The sequence below is a fragment of the Vespa mandarinia genome, chromosome 5 (genome assembly GCF_050613455.1).
Source record: "Vespa mandarinia isolate Hongniang chromosome 5, ASM5061345v1, whole genome shotgun sequence".
Lineage (NCBI taxonomy): Eukaryota > Metazoa > Arthropoda > Insecta > Hymenoptera > Vespidae > Vespa > Vespa mandarinia.
The window spans coordinates 5,100,792-5,118,733 of NC_140814.1; the positions used below are offsets into that span (position 1 = coordinate 5,100,792).

The window sequence follows — 17,942 nt, forward strand, 5'->3', positions numbered from 1 at the left end:
ATGTTCAGTTCCGTAAAAAATTTGTTTTTCTTTTAACGAGGATATCGAACTACGTTACGTACCTCTCGTTTTTGATATAAATTATGTATATTTGTATATATATATATATATATATATATATATATACATGAAGTTTTATTGCCAATTAATTGGAATTATTGTTCTCGTTCTGTATACATTTGCGCGATGACGTAGTATATAAAACGTCATATATTAAACGTCAATGTATGATATCGATTCGTAAATATTGAAACTTTCCTACAACTGATTCGATCTAAGAAAACATCATCGTGACGTTGAATGGAACGAATTCACGTACGAGTGAATCGATCGTCAGTAAATCGGTCAGTTCATAATTAATCGTTTTATCGAATGAGACGAGTGAAATACGAGATGTAAAGTGTATAATGAAGTTAGGAGAACGAAGGAAGGCGGGATATAACAAATGCGAATAGGGATGATTTTCATTTCATTTAATTTATCTGATGGAAATTATTCGTCCTAGATACGAATGAATATGTTCTTATCACAATTATATTTTAAATATATTTTTGTCTTATCAATTTTTTTTTTGTCTCTTTTTTTCTTTTTTCTTCTTTTTTCTTTTTTTTTTTTTTTTTGAATTTATCCTTTGTATTCTTAAAGTTAGACGAGAAGAAGAAGAAGAAAAAAAAACGGAAAGAACATTTGAATCGTAAGAATATAAAGTTCTTTAAAGAATTTCACGAAGAATGTTCACATAGATGTATATACAAATATACATACATTCATATATATATATATATATATATATATATGTATATATGTATATATGTATATATACTTATACGAGAGCTCTCTCGCAGGTGCACGCGAAAAGAAGGGTAACGCGATATCGTGCGATCCCCCGTTGAGATTCTCGCCAATGCGATCCCGAAGGACGGAGACATTGCGATGAATCATAGGAAGAAAATGATCTCTACGCGCTGCCGACGGCATCTTAAACCCAACCCTTTCTCTAACTCTGTCGTTTCGCGATGGTACGTATCGGTATGTTCGCGATGCTATCACTCAACTATTCATACATACTTGTATATGTACGTAGATATACATATATGTGTGTGTATATACATATATATATATGTATATGTATATGTATATATATATGTATATGTATATGTATATGTATATGTGTATGTATATATATGTATATGTATATGTATATGTATATGTATATGTATATGTATATGTATAATACATAGCCCTTCATTCGTTCTCGGTATGCGTCGTCAGGAAAGCACGAACGGATGCAGAATTTACAAATGCCAACGGACTCTGGCGAAATCCAGAGCGATTACTCGGAAAATGAAAGCAGGTGCCGTACAGTCTCTCGCTGGCACTCTCCTGCTATCTCTTATCAATAATCTTCCTTGCTAACTGGAACGATGTGAACGAGCCAGATGTATCTCTTATCGTATCCTGATACTTCGAAGCACACTCACGTTAAATTTCTTCTTCGAAACGAGATGAATGCTTCGATGAGATGTAGGTATACCTACTTACTCTCTCTCTCTCTCTCTCTCTCTCTTTCTCTCTTTCTTTCTCTCACTCTATCACTCTTTTTCTTTTTCTCAGTCTGTATGTTTCTTTCTGATTATCTGTCTTTATTGAATGAAAAAAGAAAATATTTCTAAGTATTTTTTTTCATTTTCTTATCATATTTTTAATATATTCCATTCAATGCTAATTGAGATTATTTTCATTATCTATCCTTTTTTTTTTTTCTATTTATATAACATGAAGTATATTTTAATAAAAAATAAAATTAATTTTATTACTACGTTTTATATGCTCGTAGAATTGCGTTATATACAATTACTATTAATATCTTACGTGTTTCATGTAATGTCTTTCGATAAAAATGTTAATAAAATTATCTATATATCTATCTATCTATCTATCTATCTATCTATCTATCTATCTATCTATCAATCTATCTATCTATCTATCTAGGTAAAAATGATAAACCGTTTATTTAAAAAAGGAAAGTGGCAAATTGAAGGACACAAGATACTCGTCACGAGGGTTAGATGCTGATTCGTAGCGTATTATTAAGAGGAGACAATACATGTTGTGCTCGAAGGATGACAGCTTCTTTTTTACTCGTTTTTTTTTTCTTTCCTTTTTTTTTTCCTTTTTTCTTTTTTTTTTTTTTTTTTTTATCGTTGCCTCGCTTTGATTTACCTGACGTATGTACGTCGTATATCTAACGACGATATAACCGAAGGAATATTCAGAGAGAGAGAGAGACAGAGAGAGAGAGAGAGAGAGAGAGAGAGAGAGAGAGAGGGAGAGAGAGAGAGAGAGAGACAGAAAGAGTGGATATTGCAGGATAATACGTATATTGCAAAACTGCTTGCATAAATCCTTAAAATATCTTCCGGACAATATGACAGATTAAATACACGAATAAAAAAAAAAAAAAAAAAAAAAGAAAAAAAGAAAAAAAAAAAAAGACATTGCGCGTTTGACTGGATGATCGTATAGAGGAAAACTCGTCCTGATTTTCCTCTTCCTTTTATTGTTACAGAATCCGAATTCAAAGAGGAGGAAAGGTTTCCATCGATAAACAGCCAATAATACAGATATCCTGGTTCCTCGTTTGAGCGAGCTGGTAAGTCAAATTATTATCTTTTACCTTTTATCTCTATTTTTCTTTTTTTTTTTTTCCATAACAATTTCTTCGTCTTATCATTATATATTAAAATGATTTACGTAAATAACGTTTTCCATCGATATCATATTTAATCGAACAGAATTTGTCACGTGACAATACGCGACATTAAGTTCTTAAATACGAATATCAATGAATATCAATGAATTACGTTATATATCTCAAATCCGTATATTTTATGATGAATAATTGAAATATCGTGAGATCGATATGAAAAAGGAAATCTATTCGTATGACGATTTGGTAGAATCATCCTTTTTTTTTTTTTTTTTGAAGGAATAAGGATACGAAGGAAAAGATATAAGAGATTGAGAAACGGGGATTACTTTAAAAAAAAAGAAAAAAAAAAAACGATATTGCACTTACCTACTTACAGCATTTAACAGAAATCCAAGAAACGAATGACGTAGCACTTATGACGTTAGGCCATGGTAATTCGCGCGTGGGTGAACATCGTCACTGGAGTAAAATCTCACGAACGAATATCGATTCGTACTCGAAGAATTTCTACTTTCCTTTTGGGTTTACCGGATTTTACTAACTGTATTATTAATATTATACACGAATGAAACGTATTTCATATAACATATATATATATATATATATATATATATATATATATATATATATACTCTTACATAATTAAACAAATATTAAATATCGATTGCTAACGGGAACTTGTCTGATTTCTTTTTTTTTTTTTTCTTTTCTTTTTTTCTTTTTACGACGAAAATTGTTTAATCTGAGTAAAAAAAAAATTCACAAATTTATACTCCCATTGTTAATTATAATATAAACGTAATGTCGATCGACTTGAAAGATTTGAATTTTGGTATGCGATTAGGATTAAAAGTCTAACGCTTTGTATCCTAACGACCGGCAAACAAATAAGAAACAATCGAAGCGGTTAAGGAAAGTATGCTGGAAGAAAAGGCGAAAGGCCATTATCGTACGTGACATCAAAGTCAAGCTTGTTGATTAGAGAGTACGCGCTGCGTGCAGGCCCATTAGCAATGTTTTGATCGCGGAGTCGTTTGCCTTGATGTCGATTGATCTCTTCGTCAATGCCTCTCTCGCGTCGAGCCTGACAGTCACGGACGCGTAATGAACGTCTCAGACCATTAGCGGTTGGAACGTTAGAAAACGACAATGGTACATCGCATCTCGTGAGAAGGCTTTTCGTTCTTTCTCTCTCTCTCTCTCTCTCTCTCTCTCTCTCTTTTTCTCTCTCTTTCTCTTTCTTTCTTTCTTTTTTTCTTTCTTTCTGTCTATCTCTATCTCTCTTTCTTTAGCTAAACTATTCGACTGCCCTTTGTATCGTCCAAGGAGTACACGATTTTTCCCATTATCATTTCGCAATAAATCTTTGAATATTTTCTGCTCGCATTGACGTAATGCAATACGCTCGGTGATTCCTTCGCAACAAAAATAATGACGCAGTAGAAAATCATTCTCTAAAAATAGGAAGCGCACGTTTCTTTGCATACAATCAGTTAGATTAGATACGTAGTTCGGTAAAGAAAACGAAAGAGATCTCAGTTTCGAAAGGATTATACTTCGTTATTGTCATATTTCTTAATGGACCATCCAAGATCTGTAGTTCTAGTTTTGCTGGTATCGTATCCGCGTTGTAATGACGCACGCGTGATCTATCCGCGGCAGACGGACGGAAACTGATGATCGGTCTTTCAAGACTTTTCTCTCATATAGTCTTCTTGGAAAGAATTTTGAATAAAAGAGGATATTGTCCAGACGACGAGGTTTATTTCCATTGACCCTTAGAAACAGACATAAGAGTCATCATCTCGACAATAACGTACAAGTCATCGATGACCTTCCTCGTTATTCTCACATTAGATGATGAACCAGATACGCATTTGTAGATTTTTCTTCTTTTTTTTTTTTTTTTTCTTTTTTTTCTTTTTTCTTTTGACGTAGATGCCGCATTATCGACACGGTGTTCCTGTACTTTTTACGTGTATGTATGTATGTACGTATGTATATATATGTACGTATTCTTTATTTTCCGATGATAGACCATAATGTTGCATACGCATGTTGCATACGCATGTTGCATACATTAAGAAGTCATCTTTCCTCGTATATTGAAATGAACAGGGATTATTTAACGACGATATCCGTGTGTCAGGAGTTTCCGTATGTGTCACTATCTTTGTAAATTTTCTTGTCAACGATCGATAATCTTTGACTGATCGATACTCGAAGAAAAGTAATTAACATTAACAAACGATTATGGTTAAAATTATAATAAAATACTTAATGTTTAATAATTGAAAAAAATAAAAAAATAAAAAAAATATATATATATATATATATGTGCGTATGTGCGTGTTTATAAACACACACGGAGGTACTTATAAATTGTTATTTAATTACAATAACAGATATTATATCATCATACTTCCGATAGATAGGATCGTCTACCGGATGATTCTCTTGAGAGAACGATTAAGCTACACGTGACGTAGCACGTGCAGATAATAAGAAATTTTATCTAAGATTTTGTCGTTTGGGACGAAACGACGAGTAAAAAAAAATGATAAAGTGTCGCGAGGAGTACGAATATCATTGATTTTTCCAAGAAGAAGAAGAAGAAGAAGAAGAAGATTATAAATTCTTGAGAAATTAATAAATTTCGTTAATTTAATTAAGCTCGATTACGATCACTATTATACCCTCGAGATTATTTAGATTTAATACTTATACGGGATTAAATTATTAAATCTATTTGAAAAAAAATAAACTTTTGAAAGATCCAAGTAGATAAATATTTCATTGGTTCAGTTATATTTGGCATACCATTTCGATGAGTACCGACTAAAGAAGGTGCGGTATATAGGTGTCGAGTGTAAAAGGATCGACACTTCGGATCGGCCTTTGGTGACAGAATGGTCGATCATTATGCGCGCCAAGCCTGTATAACAGCGAGATGACCTAATGTACGGCATAGTCTCTATCGTTTCTTTTCTTCGGTATTCTTCGTTAGAGAATATCACCTCTCCGTTGCAAACTCATAAAACTCGAGTTGCAGTCGAGTCGATCACATGCTAAAAATAATAACGAATCTGAAAGAGAGAGAGAGAGAGAGAGAGAGAAGAGTGAGAGAGAGAGAGAGAAGAGAGAGAGAAGAGAGAGAAAGAGAGAGAAGTAACGATAGCTGTGCAGAGGCAACATCTTGCGAGGAGTAGCGTGTGAATCAAAGCTTTGCTCGATCTTATTAAAGCATTCCATTTCTCATCTTTTTTCTTTCTTCCCTTTCTTGGCATGGCAAAGCCCGATGGATCCCGATCGCGAGAGAGCAACTAAAATTAGTTCGAATGCGTTGCGTCTTAGTGTTCGTGTCGTCGAACCTCTCTCTGATCCTTCTGCTTGGATTAGCACGAACTTTTTGACCGATAACGGTTAGCGGCCTACGTTCAAGGACAGACTTCCGGTTACTCCACACCACACATAGAAAGAGAGAGAGAGAGAGAGAGAGAGAGAGAGAGAGAGAGAGAGAGAGAGAGAGAGAGAGAGAGATTGGATTTAATCAAGTGGGTATATATTTTGGAGAGATATTCTTCTATTGGTGCTAAAACGAGGATCTAAAAGGATGAGGAAAATTTACTCGATTATATTCAATTATAAATTAATCCAAATGAAAATCAATGAATAATATTATACTTATCTCATTATAGATAACGATAATGGTCAATTAAAATGAGGAAAATAGATTTATGTCATTTTGCTAAATGTTATTTTTCAATTTCGATAAATCTTAGAAAGACAAAAAGAGAGAGAGAGAGAGAGAGAGGGAGAAAGAGAGAAAGAGAGAAAGAAAGAATATGTATAGTGATAGAAAGTAAAAATAGAATATGTATGCGAGTAATAGCGACGAATCTGGTGCTGCCACCTGATAGTAGTAATTGTGTTCGTCTCGATGATAGTAACTGCGTCAAAATCCGTGATGAAGTATTCGTGGCTCGTTGAAGTGTTCGATCGTTCGCGAAAGATTTATGGTGATCTTACGTTATCGAAACGAACGAATTTCTCGATTCTGAACGAATTCTCTCGGCCGAACGAAATTGAATGAACGTTGAACGTACAACGTCGAGTGAAATGTTTGTACGTGATACGTGTAACGTTTCATGGCGTGGAACTCGTTCGAGATTCTACACGATGGTTCATCTTGGGATATCACCTGTAAGTTAGATACGTACTTTATACATATTTTCTTTTTTGTGTTCGTTCTTATGTTTTTCTTTTTTTTTTTTTCTTCTTCTTTTTCATTTTTTTCTTTTATCTTTTTTCTTTTATTTTTCTTTTATTTTTTTTTTTTTTTTCATACATATAATCGTATCGTACGAAGAAAACATTATTCGTAAAACTGTAATTACGTATGTAACTGTATATGAGAATGTATATATATATACATATATATATATATATATATATATATACACGTGTAAGTATATGTTTTTATTATAAATGACATGAGCGACGAAGATGCCGGGATCGATATTTTTTGTTGCACGATGTAGTAGAAGTTTCTGAAAGGACGATCACGAGTATTTACAATGAAAGATGTCAACAACCAGACGTCCTTGCCGATGTGTGTATACCAATAGCTCAGGTGATTCAGAATAATGTATCGAGAAATTTGCTTACGATATCACGTACAAATACGTTGGATGTCATTTTAAAAGGGCTTCCTTTAAAAAAAAAAAAAAAAAAAAAAAAGAAAAAAAAAATAAAGAGAAAAAAGAATGAAAAGAGAAAAAAAAGGACGAAAAAAAAGGAAAGGAAAAAGAAAAACGAGTAAAAGTAAAAGAAGGAAGAAATCGAGAAAAAAAAAAAAAGGACATTTCGATTCCTTTCATCGTTTGATCGTATTAATACGATACGACATGGTGAGATGAATCATGCGAACACCCGGTATATATCGTACGAAATCTCGTTGCCACCCCAATCTGAAGAAACAAGGTGTTCATAGTCTTTTGTCTTTCCCTCCTCGTAAACCTCTTCATGCTCGTTGACTAATCTAACCTTCGGAGACGGTTCATAACTTCGTCGTTGTATCGAGGACAAGTTTTTTTTTTTTTAGATCGACGTTGTGGCATGTCAATTATTTTCACGATATCATCTATATATTACGTTATCTCGGTGGGATATAACGGGATAATTGACGAATGGTGTTGGGTCCTGTTATCGTTTTTACCTTAAAAATTGTCTAAAGTTATCTTCCCTTCCATGACTTTGAAGAATTTGATCTCCCGATATTCTCGCAAAGCTTCGAACCGAATGAACGCTGATCACGCGCGCTCGTCAATTCCTCGTTCAAAGCCTTCTCGATGTCAATACGTTCTATCTTTGGTAAGTCACTTTTCACACGAGCCACGATACCGATAAAAAAATATTTTTTACGTTAGAGATTTTCCTCTCTTTCATTCTTTCTTCTTTTTTTTTCTCCCCCTTTTTCTCTCCTGTTTTTTTTTTGCTTTTTTTTTTTTTTTCCTTCGAAGCCTCCAAATCATCGGGCAAATAATCCAATCGGGCAAAAAGTATATGGATACTTTTTAAGTACGCACATAAGATCGGCGCATAGAATGCTTTTTCGATAATAAACAGAGGAAGAGTCCTTCCGTGATTATTCCTTATTTTTTCTTTTTCTTTTTTTTTTCTTTTCTTTTCTTTTCTTTTCTTTTCTTTTCCCTTTTTTTTTCCTCTTTACTTTTCGTTTCTCTTTAGTTTCTCATTCTCGCTTTAAAGACTTGCATCGAATATCGCTTCGAGCGAGAGAAGGAGGATCGGTTGGTCCTGGGTGGTCCTCCGGTTCCGAAAGAGGAGAGGGTGGCGAAGAGAGATAAAAGGAAGATGCTTTCTCTCTCTCTCTCTCTCTCTCTCTCTCTCTCTCTCTGTCTATCTCTATCTCTCTCTTTCTTTCTTTTTCTTTCTTCTCGACTAGCATCGACGTCGTCCGCGTGCCTCCCGTACCATTGGAATGCGCCCGATGTCTCTATCCGCTTCTTGCGAGCTCGCGATCGCGAGGAGGACCACACGAATCGATAATTATTCTCCCTCTTTCTCTCTTTCTCCATTCGAAAAATTGTCCCTCAGACCTTTTCCACTTTGGACGTTCGGTTAAACGTTCGTTTTTCTTTAGGATACGATGCATCGATACGCGGCTCGAATTCGATCGCGTAATACTGGCTTCGTCAGGATCGGCGACCGGTTACGAGTTGACAACGACAAAAGGAATATCGAACGTTTTGGACCTTCTTCTCTTTTGAGAGAAGTGCAACGAACTCGTTTCTTTTCGATAAACTTTTAAACGTAATTCAAAGAAATTTCTTTTCTCCGATATTTCACGTTATATATATATATATACGTATATATATATATATATATATATATATATATCTATATATTCGCAATGCTTCTCCTTTTTCTTTCTTTTTTTATTTCTGTTTTTTTTCCCCTTTTTGTTTTTTTTTTTTTTTTTTTTTTTTTGAAGTCCTCCAAAAAACGATAAAAGACGTCTCGCGTTCGCTCGATTATAATCGATAATATTTCGGTGTTTATTTGTCGATTTCGTTTCTTATCGCACTCTTCTATAGTGATCCTATATTTTTGGATTTTACGTAGGACTCAATGGGTTGGAGGGAAGGAGTGGAGGGGGGGGGGCAGGAATATAATTTGCGTGTTATGAGATTAAATAAAAGCGATCAATGCGCCGAACCTGAGAGAGAGAGAGAGAGAGAGAAGAAGAGAGAGAGAGAGAGAGAGAGAGAGAGAGAGAGAGAGAGTCGACACGATCCTCATGAGTCATTGTATCGAATGACTAATGTACATACGCGAAGCTAGCGATCTTGTAAATCTTGCACGTCTTCTTTAACGTTTTAACGAGCATCACGTTTACGAGATAGAACGTGCGTGTGTTGGTTGCATCGAGAGTTCTTCTTCTCCGCAAAGTACATCGATACATTCTAATCAATTTTTACCTAAATTTCTAAGAAACGATAAAAACTCACGATGAATATGAAAGTGACAAGTTTGTGGAGGTACGAATTTTGCAAATTTTGTTTTAACATTTTTCTTTTATCTTCTTTTCGTTGTTCTTCTTTTTCTTTTTGTTTTTCGTTTTCCTCTTCTTAAGAAAAAGAAACATAAAAAAAAAGAAAAAAAAAAGAAAAAAAAAAAGAGAAAAGAGAAAAGAAAAAGAGAGTACTCCCGATAAATGGACAAATCATTTTCGTCAAGCGCATTATCTATACGTACATTAATACATCGCATGGAAGTGTTATATCAGATTCTAAGGATTCTACTGATGCATTTTCATCGAAACGATTATCGTTTGTGATGACGAGTATTATGTGTGTTGATGTATGATTACACGAGCGTAATGGACGAGTACGGTCATGAAAGTAGATCAATTTACATAAATAAAAATGTTCTATGTGTCAATCTCGCGAAAAGAACGAGAACCGTCATTCGTCACATGCTTATTTGTTTGCTTCCTGCTCTCTATCTATCTCTATCTCTCTCTATCTCTCTCTCTCTCTCTCTATCTCTCTCTATCTCTCTCTCTCTCTCTCTATCTCTCTCTCTTCCTCTCATTGCCTCTCGTATTTCGGGTTTCGTACGAAAAACAGTTGGTTTTCGCGCGAAACGATAATCGAGTTGACTCATTAATTTGAACTCGCTCCAGTTTTTTCTCCCTGTCTCTCTCTCTCTCTCTCTCTCTCTCTCTCTCTCTCTCTCTCTCTCTTCCTTCCTTCATTTCTATTCTTATTTTTTCTTCGGCACGCGAGTGCGTACGTTTTCCTCGTAAATTCGGCTAGTCACCACTTAATCATTACTACTCGTGTAAAATTTTTCGTAACAAAGGAAGAAATTTTTGACACTCGGAGAGCTTCACGGTGGGCCAGGCGGAGGGGTGGTGGTGGTGGTGATGGTGAGATAAAGAGGAAATTAACTTCGTTTGAGTTATGTAAAATTCTAAAGAGGGCAAAAAAGAAAAGGAAAAAAGAAGAATGAAAGAAAGAAAAAAAAAACGGAGGAATCGTTATGATTTTACACGAACTTTTTTTATCCTTCTCGTTTTTGTTTTCTTTCTTTCTTTTCTTTTCCTTTTACTTTTCTTTTTTTTTTTTTTTTATAGTTTCAAGGCTACGTTACTTTCCTGGGATATCCGCGAATTTTATATCGCATACTCGGAAAGGCGCATAGCGCGTACAGGTTTTCAAATCGAATTTTGATAATTCTCTCTTGCATATCTTCGTGACTATTTCGTTCGAAAGCTCACGTTTTTTCGCAGAAGATATTATGAGATTCCGTTCGACGTATTTAATAATACAATAAAGTATAGATCGTCGGAATGAAAGTTGGAACAACTTTCAATAGTAATATTTTACGATAGGTTCTGTACGATGATTTTCTATTTACTATAGCGAAGAAAGAGAGAAAGAGAAAAAAAAAATGAATAAATAAAAGAATAATCGAAGGGAATAATTTTCATAGCATATAATTTGCTCTGATTCGATTGTTGACCATCCTATTATTTTTTTTTTTTTTTTTCTTCCTTCGGCTTTGACGCAACGTGACACGATCAAGTTTCAAGTTCTTCTTTATCAGCGTCCATGTTCCACGTGATTCGTCCGAAGAATCTTACTGTGGAAAATTAAGTGCTATTAATTTTTCTTTATCTTTTTTCTTTTTTTTTTTTCCTTTTTCCTTTTTTTCGCAGATAGTCGCGCATCGCTGGTTTGTTATGTTTTAAGCGAGAACGCGTAATGTCAGGAACGCTTGACACGTGATCGAATTATTATCATGAAAATATTATATTGATATTTATAAGAGTAATAATAACAACAACAACAACAACAACAACAAAAACAACAATAACAACGGATAACGACGGCGACAACGATAACGACAACAATAATAATAATAATAATAATAATAATAATAATAATAATAATAATAATAATAATAATATTAGTTGGACCGGAAAGTAATGTCGCTTTCTTAAATTATTTTTCAAACGAATAAATTTTTAACAAGTTTTTATTTTTAATAACAATCAAATATCGATATGCGCAGAAATGACATTACTTTCCGGTCCATCTAAAATATTAATAATAATAATAACAGTCACGAACAACGAATTAATTCGTAATAGGATTAAAAGAACAGTTTAATGATTTAACACGATTATATGTTGTCAAACAATTGTATTCAAATATTTTATTATTTTTTATGTCGAGTTAGGATATGACAATATGAGTCGATTACTTTTGTCAATATAGCAGCCTTCGGAATGTCGAGTAATAAAGAGAACGTTTAACTTAGAAAGAAAACACTCGTAAATCTGTCAACCTTCATTGTATTTCCGTGTCCTTTCTTTTTTCCTTTTTGTGTTCTACCTGCAGAAAATCTTCCTCGATGACCTTTTTCAAAACCTCGATAATCATAACACACGATTAACTTGAAAACTTTACTCCGATCTATTTACTATCTAATCATTTCTCGTAATCCGATTGAAATACCTTAATGTAATACATTTATTTATGACCAATTAAATTAATTAAGATTACAATTAAAAGTAATAAAGTATATCCTTGTGAATTTTCTGTCGAGACTGAACACGGAAACGTAACGGTAAGCAATATATATATATATATATTTTTTTTTTTTTTTTTTTTTTTTTTTTAATAATGTGAACACAAAGGATTAATGAAATTTTTATTTAAAGAAGATAAGATTCTAGCGTTACAAGGTCCGACGTTCTCGAGTAATAAAATTATCGGAGTCTTTATTTTCTTTTTTAAGTAACGGTTACTTGTATATTTTATAATTGTATTTTATATTTTATATTTTATATTTTATAAGGGATGAGACAAAGAGATTATAAAAATAAGAAAGAAGGTGATATTGTCTCGGTGTGAATCACAATTAACGCATGAGAATCCAATTTCGTATAAAATCTTTTAAGAATCTGAAAAATAATGCTTACAAATTGTAATATCCTTTTGTCGATTCAGTTCTTCATTTTATTTATTTATTTATTTATTTTTTCTTTTTCTTCTTTAAAAACTTACATTGTATTTAATCGCAAGATTCGCACGCGCTCGTAACATCGGTAAAGAAGGAGACAGGTGAATTTTTTTATTCTCATTCTCGTATATTTCTGGTGAACTTGACCCCCCCCCCAAAAAAAAAATAAGAAAAAAAAGAAAGAGAAAAAAAGAAAAAAACAATCGTGACATATCGAAACGTATAACCGAATTAGTTAAGTCAATGTGATATTCATCATTCGAAATCATTTCGTAATTTCCTTTCGATCGTGATGTAACTGTTACGAAAATTCTTGTAAGTCATTGGAAAGATCTTCGATCATATAGAAACGAAAAAAGAGAATTGTCTCGCGATTCGCCCACATATTCGTAAATCAGTATCGCACGACAGGAGAAAGAGAGAAGCCGTTGTTAGTTCGCAAAATTTGAAGGAAAAAATGAATTCGAGATACTCGAAAGATTGTCGATAAAAAATCGATGACAATCGAACGTATTGCGTCGTATTGCGTCGTTTGTTGCAATCGTAGCGACATCGAAATCCAAAAACCCGTTACTTCTTCGTGACGAAATCAACAGGCGTTCCTTCCTGTTAGATGAAAGCTGATGTAATTCAGTTTGCAAATTCAATCTCCTTTTTCCTTTAAAGATCACGCTTTCTTTTACATTTCTAATATCTTGATATTTCAATAGATAGATCATATCTACGTTTCGCACTAACTTTTATTATTAATATAATAAATTATTTTTCATTAATTAGAATATTATTTTTCTTAATTAATTTTACAAATCGATATAATTTCTCTCGTAATAATTAAATAATATCGTAGATCTTTTTTTTTTATTTTTTTTTTTTTTTTTTTACAAAATTTTTACGTGATCCTTGAAAAAAAAAAAAACGTACGATAGATGATCTTGATCGAACTTAGAACGTTCATTTATAATTTCGATTTATTTCATAGAATGATTTGTGTATGCGTCGTTTTGTTCTTAAAATCTTTAAATTTTGAAAGTCATAAATTATAAAAGGAACGACGACGAAAGGCGAAAGAACGTAACGAGCGGCACGCTTTAATTTTCCATCGTTCATTTGTAATCTATCCGTGCGGGCACGCGCGCGGGCGCGTTATCACACATGCACGTACATCATACATAGGACACACGTTATACGTATATACGTTTGGCTCGTGTTAAACCGCCAGAAGGTAGAGACTTTATCTCCGAAGTATTTCTTCCGTCGGAGTCACCGGCGCCACGAAAAATTTCCATCCGTTGGATCCTTTCGGAAGTAAGTACTTAGTTAAGACGGAAGGAAGGGAAGGCTCGTGTCTCGTCTCGTCGTGCGACTTCGATGAATCGCCGTTCTCCTCCTGAAACTTGCCGATAGAGGTACGTGAGACGCGGCAGGGAGGAGGTGGGGTGGAGGCAATGAAAGGGAACGTCATCGTGTAGTACGAGAGGAGGAGAAAACGAGAGAAGGGATCGGGAAAGGAACAGTGGTGGTGATGGTAATGGAGGGGGAAGGGTGGGTTTGGGAGTAGTCAACGGTGATCACTCCTGATGAGATTTTCAAAGCGTTATAGGGGATATATTTGTAGGATTTGCATTTAAAAAAAAAAAAGAAAAAAAAAAAAAGAAAAAACGATGACTCGATGATCTTCAAACGATCGAAGACATTCAGAGTTGTATGAGGAGGGGATATCTTTTTTTTCTTTTTTTTTCTTTTTTTTTTCTTTTTTTCTTTTTTTTTTTTTTCTATTAATGCTCGAAATTATCGATGAATTTTTATGAATGAAAATCTATCTAATTATTATCCATCTATTTATCTAACTAGAAAATCCCTGGCATATAAATGATTTTGATTGTGTAATATTCCGTCATTGATAATTAACGATTACGTTTGATCGATATAATATAATATTATCTTTGCGAAACGAAAACGTTAATGATCGGTTGTATCGATGGAGGACGATCGGTGTAAAAAAAAAAAAGAAAAAAAAAAGAAAGAAAAAAAAAAAGATTCATGAATTCATTTAAAGTCGCTGTCGCTCTTAAGAAACGTGCTCGAAATTACGCAATCTTAACGTTACGCTCTCGGACGATAATGAAAATGTTACTATTAGCTTGCCTTTTTTTCACTTTACGAACGAATTGTCGTAAACGGTATTGATCGTCATCGTCATTGTCGTTGTTATCATCATCATCATCACCATCATCATCATCATCATCATTATCATCATCATCATCATTGTCATTGCCATTTTAATTGTGGTTTCTGTCGCGTATGCTCGTTATTACCATAAAGACTTGCATGCAATTAATCTTCCAATAACGACGACGACGACGACGACGACGACGACGACGACGACTAGAGAACGAATCGACACCATCGAGCGCATCGAGTGCCCGAGACGCGTTAATTATTACTATTATCGTCATCGTCACTATTATTAGCGTCGTACGTCGGTGTTATGTCTAACGCAAGGAAACATACGTACTTACTTACTTACGAGGAGCCGCACAGAGCACGTGCGCACATTGCTATGTATACCAGACAAAGTCAAGTTTTTTTCTGTTTTTTCTTTTTTTCCTTTTTTTTTCTTTTTTTTTTTTTTCTTATTTAAATCATCTTCGTCATCTAGGTTCATCAAACGATCGAGTTTTCATTGGAAAGAAGAAAGATAAATAATAAATTAATGTCTTCGTCGAAGATCGGAGTTTCCTTCAAAAAGAGAAAGAGAGAACAGACTGATTCACGACGTGTGAATTAAAAAGAGAAAGATATACAGGTATAAGAAACGTGTTGTAATTTCGAGTTAGGTGTGTGTCATCATCATCATCATCATCATCATTATCATTATCATCGTCAGAGTTTTCCCTTATGCAATAACATAATGACGTTTAGAAGATCTTAGGAAGGAACTACGAAACAAGGAAGTAGGAAGAAAAGTTGTTCGTATTCTTGTAACAAAACTTGACTCATCGATCTGTAAGGATAAATGAGATATGGACATGGTGTGAAAACCTAAAGGAAAAGTTATAGCAAGGGCAAAAAAAAAAAAAATAAAAAAAAATAAAAAAGTACTGTTTCTTTATAACAATATATCCTTGCATTAAGGATAAAAGGAATATGAACGGGACGTTGAGCCCACGACGGCTCGATCATGAGTCGGCATCGTGCTTCAACCGGTGGACGCTCGGGCTCCTACTACGGGCGCCGTTAGAGTGGGGGTAAGCCAGTTGGAGTGGGGTAGTTGTGCGGTTCGCGCCACGGCTAGTTATGAATGAGTCGTGGAGTAACGAAGCACGAGTGGTGGCCCGTGCGGAGGGTGGAGGGAAAAGATTCTACTGGATCGGAGGGGTGGGCGGAGAAGAAGGTGACGTAGAAGAGGAGAGGAAGGGGGAGAAGGAGGAGGAAGAGAAGAAGGAGAAGGAGGAAGAGAAGGAGGAGGAGGAGGAGGAGGAGGAGGAGGAGGAGGAGGAGAAGGTGGAGAAGAAGGAGATGGTAGAGGAGGCAGGCAGAAGACGAAGAAGTGAAGAGAAGAGTGTAAAGAAGCGAAGAAGAGATAAGAAGACATCGAGTAAGCGTGGAAGGGCAAAAGAGGAGTGAGTGAGTGAGTGAGAGAGAGAGGGGGAGAGAGAGAGAAAGAGAGAGAGAGAGAGAGAGAGTGAGAGACAAACAGACAGACAGAATGGTGGTGGGAGTTGCGTCGGGATTGACCGAAAGCGGGGTGGTGCGGGCCACGTGCTTCGGTGCCTTTACAATCGTATATAGGCACCGGTCGAGCGAGCGGCTAGTACCATACACTTACAGTCATACACTCGGGGCGCACAAGGTGAAAGAGAAAGAAAGAAAGAGAGAAAGAAAAAGAAAGGGAAAAAGATAGATAAAGAGAGAGAGAGAGAGAGAGAGAGAGAGAAAGAGAAAGAAAAAGAGAAAGAAACACGTGTAGGAGAAAGAGAGAGAAGAAACTCAGCACGGATATACACAACGAGGAGCGAAGAACGAAGCACAGCGGCAACGCACAGAGAAGAGGACAGACAGAAGTCCACCTTCCACTTCCATTCCCTTACGTAGGTTCACTCCTACTATACGACGGAAGAACAGGCTGCCTGCCCCTGGGTCGGCTGCCTGTCTGTGCCAGTCCGTCGTCCGGCGAGACTGCCTTCTCCTACTCTTTCTATCTCTTTCTCTCTCTGTCCTTCCAGCGTGTTATACCTACCTACCTACCTACACACACCTTCCTTCTTCCTTCCTTTTCGCTCTTCGTCTCTGTCTCTCTCCGGCGTGTGCTTTAACTCGGACACACAGGAGGCGGCGAGAGGTGATACGCTCGACACGCTCGACCGGACGAGAGAACGACGAAGACCTCAGTCACCTCCTGACACTCGGTAGGGTACGACCTTTCCCCCGGTGACCGACCGAGAGTAGGAGAGGGAGGAAGAGAACGAACGAACGAACGAAAGAAAGAAAGAAAGAAAAGAAAGAGGAGGATCGAGAGAGGAGTGAAAGGAGGACCACCCTTAACGATGTACCCTTCCGATTCTTCTTCTTCTTCTTCTTCTTCTTCTTCTTCTTCCTCTTCTTCTGTTTCTTCTTCTTCTTCTTCTTCTTCTTGAGAGTACCCCCGCCACTTTGTCCAGTGCCCACCCCCTCCCTCGCGAAGAGACCCACACACCCTCCCCCCTCGTATAAGAATCAGTGCATCGCGTGTGCCAGGAGCAGTACCGATCGGATTGTGATTCCATGAGCACGCTTTCTTCTTCTTCTTCCTACTTCGTTCTTCTACTTCGACATAGCTGAGGAAAGGAGTGCGTGACAGAAGCATACATCGAGAAGTGTACAAATACATATCGGTGATCGGTGTTCATCCGAAAACGACAGATCATCTATGAGGAAGCTCTTCGAAGAAAAAGAAAAAGATTGATATCGAAGAGACATTAACAACCGCAAGAGAGTCATCCATATCCTCTCCCTCTCTTTCTACACACATATATATATATATACACATAAAGGTATATATATATATACATATAGGTATATATATATATATATATATATATATATATCTGTCTCTGTCTAACGCGTACGGATCTCGCGACACGCGCGTGTGTGCCCTCGAGCAACGAGAGTGTTATTAAAGTGTGATGCGATC

The 17,942-nt window shown here is 35.6% G+C and overlaps 1 long non-coding RNA gene across 2 annotated transcripts in view; it reads left to right on the plus strand.

Moving 5' to 3' along the window:
* Positions 1-3,268, plus strand: part of LOC118441634 (uncharacterized) — a 49,486-nt gene extending 46,218 nt beyond the window's left edge. Inside the window, exons 1-5 of one of the 2 annotated variants that reach the window (XR_004838186.2) lie at positions 437-694; positions 846-1,019; positions 1,273-1,524; positions 2,570-2,653; positions 2,990-3,268. This is a non-coding gene — a long non-coding RNA (uncharacterized LOC118441634). Of the gene's footprint in view, positions 1-436; positions 695-845; positions 1,020-1,272; positions 1,525-2,569; positions 2,654-2,989 lie in introns of those variants that run through there. The other variant, XR_014982186.1, reaches the window with a different exon arrangement.
* The last annotated feature ends 14,674 nt before the right edge of the window (positions 3,269-17,942 follow it).